Source organism: Triticum dicoccoides, chromosome 1B (genome assembly GCF_002162155.2).
Source record: "Triticum dicoccoides isolate Atlit2015 ecotype Zavitan chromosome 1B, WEW_v2.0, whole genome shotgun sequence".
Taxonomy (NCBI): Eukaryota; Viridiplantae; Streptophyta; class Magnoliopsida; order Poales; family Poaceae; genus Triticum; species Triticum dicoccoides.
Window position 1 is genome coordinate 163,312,001 of NC_041381.1, and position 4,886 is coordinate 163,316,886.

Here is a 4,886-nt window from a genome sequence, read left to right on the forward strand (position 1 = left end):
AAGCAAGAGAACTTGCTCAAGCATTGCTTTATGAAGCTGCTCAGAAAAAGAAGTTAGCTTCTCATGAGAAGGAGCAGTCTTCCAGTGTCGAGTTAAGCTCTGATTCAGAGAATGAGGATATTACTCAGATTTTTGAAGAGTTAGATAATCACAGTACTTGTATACCAGTTGGTGACAAGAACACTACGAGCAGAGCTAAGAGGAGGCATAACAAAAAACAGATACCGCCATGAAGACACTAATCTTGAATGTGAGGGGCCTGGCCAGGTAGAAGGGGGCAACCTTCTGAAGTGATAGAGTGGGTGGACATAGTTTGTGTGCAAGAAACTAAGAGAGAACAGTTCTTAGATAAAGAGTTAATGGCAATTGGTGGCAGAAAGCTTTTCAAGTGGTTTTGCAAGCCAGCCAGTGGCAGTAAAGGTGGAATGCTTATTGGAGTCAATGTGGATGTCATGGATGCAGACCTCATTGGGGAGGGTCAATTTCTCCATGGTGTTTGAGTATATAGGCTTTGTGATAATTGTGCTTGGGTGGATGCTTATGGTCCAACCAAATTTAAGAGCTATGTTTTTGTCAGAGCTCACTAACTTTGTGCAGAGTGTTGATCTACCTTTGCGGGACATGATCAGATTTCCTCATGAAACAATGGTAGAATACATATTAATAGGATGGAAGATTTTAATGCTTTCATATCTGAAACTGAACTACAGGAACTGAGAAGGGTTGGTGGCCTGGACTAACAAACAAGACAGGCCAGTGAGAGAAGTTGTTCTTTCGGACTAGCACTCTTTCCCTCTCTTTGAAGTAGATTTCTTAGCTCCACGAGTCAAACAAAATAAGGCGAAAGGCCCACTACTTCTTCATTCATGGCTTATTGATTTGATTGATCCCCCTTTCGTATTCATTTGACCTGAGGTGAGGTTGGAACAAGAGTTTTCATAAAAAGAATGGTTCTTTTATGCAATTATGAATGGGAAGGCCTCTTGTGGATTCCTCCAACTCTATGAATGAAGGGGGGAGTATGAGGAAGGCCGATTTTCTTTCTATATGAAGATGAAAAAAGGATCCGGGTCAAACATTTCTTACTTTTGTTGAGTATGACTGAATGAGGAAGAGCTCCTTATGTGGTATCACTTTACCACCATCTAAAATGCGCGAAACTCCGATTGGTGGAAGCCAGTCCATGAAGATTCTCCCTTCCCTTACGTGAAATTCCCTTCTTTCAGTAAGCATCCAGTATCTCAGCAAATGAACATTTCTCTAAGCTTATCCTGTAGCTTATACGTTGTTTGAAAGCTGCTCCAAGGATCCAACGAATAGCTAAGGTTTGTTGACGATCCCTGGCTACAATCCCAGGAACATCATAAATAGTACATGCGACTCCTACTTTGACCACTTCGCATATTGGCTTTATATTATCTACAACGTCAACCATAAGTTTTATTACATCGCGTTCAGTTCGAGCTAGGGGGTGAAAAGTTTTATAAACAATAGCACGAACTCTCGTTCTTTTACCATCGACCATGCGAAAGTTTACCAATTTCTTGATCAATTCTTTTTGCTCACCATCAAAGTCCCCCATATAGCTAAGAATTTCTGAGCAATTGGAAGCCGCTTTCGATGACGAGGCCGATAAATTGATATTACCCGATCGTTACTGTCCATCTTTTTAAGCTCTGCTCCCGAAAAGAGAAAGGAAAGGAGACTGAGATAGGGGTTGTCCTTGTTTTTTCCAAGGAAAGCCTGATTTAGCATGTAACGTGAACATGAACGGACACCCACACAATCTCGATTTGAAGAAAAAGTACCATACCATTGTCGTTTTTAGGGAGAAAAAGAATGGGTCATCTTTGTCAATTGATAACTGAGTGAGAGAAGACAATCACGTTCTTAAAGCGGTCGGTTCGCCGGATTCACAACCTTCCCCTATTGGCCGGCTGCCCGTGAAACACATAGGCTCCTATCGCATTTATTGATCGAGAATGGTCTCATCACAGAAACACATTCTATATGTTATTTCAAGATTCGAAGAAGCAAGCAACTTTATAGGGCATATAGTTGTTTTTTTGTAGGGCGAGCCAAGATCTTATCTTATTTGCAGGTCGTATAAATGAAATGATTGGAAAAATCATATAGAATTTGGAGGTGCGTAGTGTCTTACGGGGCTGGCTCACAATACAACAATTATCGCTACTGATTCCAGATAGAATGTTGATACCGGTGGAAAAGCACTTCTTTCTATGTATAGGGCAGTGAACTAAAAAAAGTGTCCTTTCTCGATACATAACATTGTATAAGTCAACCCAAGTCGCTTCTTCATCTCCGGGAATCCGGTAAGGTACTTTTGGAACACTAATGGGCATATTAGATTAATATTATTATATTTCAGTAAGAAAACTACACTTTAATATATAAACATAAGAATGGAAGAGAAAGAAAGAACCTGAGAAGAGCTTAGTTGGAACTCTTTACCGGGATCATAGGGGCTATGCTCCCCTCTCTCTGTCTCAGTCCCAGCCAACAGCATAGCAACACCTACTCTTCCTTCTGATGCAGCCTTCCTGGATCCATAATTTGGCTTCCTCGTTTATTGATGGCTTGCAATCGCCACAACACCATTGAGTGAGCATCATAGAATCCTCAAGGCGTGAAGTAGAAGTTCTTCGAACCTTGATTGTGTGTGTTCGTGCCCACTCCAATAGAGCATTTGGCCCTGTGAGCTTTGACTATGAAATCTACCTATGTCAATCAGTATAGCCACTAGAGGGATTGGAACAAGTATATTCCTTCTCAGACAGTACTTTAAGACAAACACGATTCACAAGGTGGATTTTCTATCTATTAGTTGACTACGGAGCTTCCTCATCCCGACCTATCTATATGTGAAAAGCTCTCCGCCAGAATCTTCGTAGTAGTTAGTCGTGGGTTACAAGCTGTCCCTTCCTCAAACCACCCCGCAATAGATATAGGGTTTACCAACCTTAGGCATGGACATAGACACCAGATCATTTTGATCGAGGACCCATTTTAGGAATAAAAAGGATAGAGACCAGACGTAGTCCAATCGGAAGGTCGTGCTTTAGAGAAAGACTTGTGTTCTATAGGAACAGCTGCCTATGTTCACCCGGCTGCCCTGCCTGTCGCAGAACCGCTGTGAAGCATCCATTCTATTCAATTAGAAATATCATCTATAACTAGTAGTAGACGGTTGCTTCGAGGTCTCACAGGTCCTGCTTAAGCGAAAATGTAGTCGTGGAAGTAGTCTTGCCCACTTTGCCTTACGCTCATAGAGATCTATAAGTATCCCTCTTGTCTAAGTAGGTAAGTACGCTCGGCCCAGTACTAAACTTTAGCATTAAAGCCAGAGTCCTTCTTTTCATGAATGTTCAGGAAGAAGAGAATCCCTAAGTTAGAATTGAATGCCATCCCATTTCCTAAAGAAAGAGATTTCCAATATACGTGAATCACGAAAGAACCAATGCTGTAACTTGCTTCATCCCGCATTCTAAGTAATCAATGAGATTTTCTTCCTCGAGAACAAAAAGCTACACGAGGAGAGCCTTGTTTACTAATATGTTACTAAAAGACCAGAGATGATGGCCTCTGAATTGCAGGGTATGGAAAGTGGGTGTTAATCAACAAGATTGTCTACATTTGCGGAAACCACTACTGGAATAAAGTTAGATCTTTATTTCATTTCAAGGAAAAGTTTGAGGGTTTAGCCACCACTCAAACAGTAGTGAAAAATAAAACTAACTCTAGGCGAAAGTGCACGGAGGATCTGTGGTTCCTCCTACCTTATGAGCCCTTACGAAATGCCATTTTTAATGATGGACAAATCATGGGTGTCGGCGGTCTAGTTAGAGCATTTTGGAGCGCCTGACCGGGCAAAGTAGGTTGACACATCCCGAGGGGGAGGGAACAAACGGGCAATTGAACACCATAGGGCACAAACGAATCGCCAGTAACGACCTGTATATATCAGGCAAGAGGTGCTACTCCGACCCGGAATCCTACGTGATGGTTGGTCACCTTACCAGTAATCTTCTTAATGTCGGAGAAAATGAGGATCATTGACTTAAATTGGAATTGATACCTAGAAAACTTGGTTCTAGCTTGCCACCCCAAAAGGCAACATATACACAAGTATAGACTATAGGTAACACTGTAGGGTACAGCCTTGGGTAGTCTTAGGGTTTTCCAAGATATGATATGATCGGGTTATTTATTAGAATTGGAAATAGCTAGACGAATAAGTAGGCTTTAAAAGGACGAATAAAGTAGGCCTTCTAACTCAAAGTACTCCAGCTTAAGGGAAGACATGCAACATTGGTGATCAACGTATGGAATTTTTGCTATTCCGTTCCGCGAAAACACTTGTTTTTTCACGTTTTTCCTTCGCTGTTCTTTCCTGGATTTTTTGTTGATGATTCTTCCCCTTAAAAAAAGCTTTTACCTATAAAAAATGTGTGGCCCTTTTCTTTCCCGAAAAGGCATTCATTGTTTGTTCTGTGCCAGGAACCAGATTTGAACTGGTGACACGAGGATTTTCAATCCTCTGCTCTACCAACTGAGCTATCCTGACTATTTATTGTGCATCATCCTAGTAGAGTACTTGTATCTATGTCAATTAAAGGGACTCAAAAAGAAAAAAGTATTCTCAAATTGGACTTAGTAAATATCAGGATAATGATATGGATTTGGATCCAACGGATAATGCAAATCGAAAAATCAAGCCCGCCTATAAATGAAATAAATGAAAGTGAAAGTTCAGTACGAACTGGTAGAGCGAGAGCAGCTAGTTTAGAAGGAAAAGAAAAAGGGCGCCTACTCAGTGGTAAGTTAGGTCATTCCTTTCTGGCTATCAGAAAAGAGTATGATCGAGG

The 4,886-nt window shown here is 41.2% G+C and overlaps 1 non-coding gene and 1 pseudogene across 1 annotated transcript; both read right to left on the reverse strand.

Annotated features, from left to right (window-relative positions):
- Nucleotides 1-1,135: 1,135 nt before the first annotated feature.
- On the reverse strand, nucleotides 1,136-1,582 carry LOC119303199 (annotated as a pseudogene).
- Nucleotides 1,583-4,512: 2,930 nt separating this feature from the next.
- TRNAF-GAA lies at nucleotides 4,513-4,585 on the reverse strand. The gene has a single exon. It is a non-coding gene; the product is annotated as a tRNA-Phe (tRNA).
- Nucleotides 4,586-4,886: the final 301 nt, after the last annotated feature.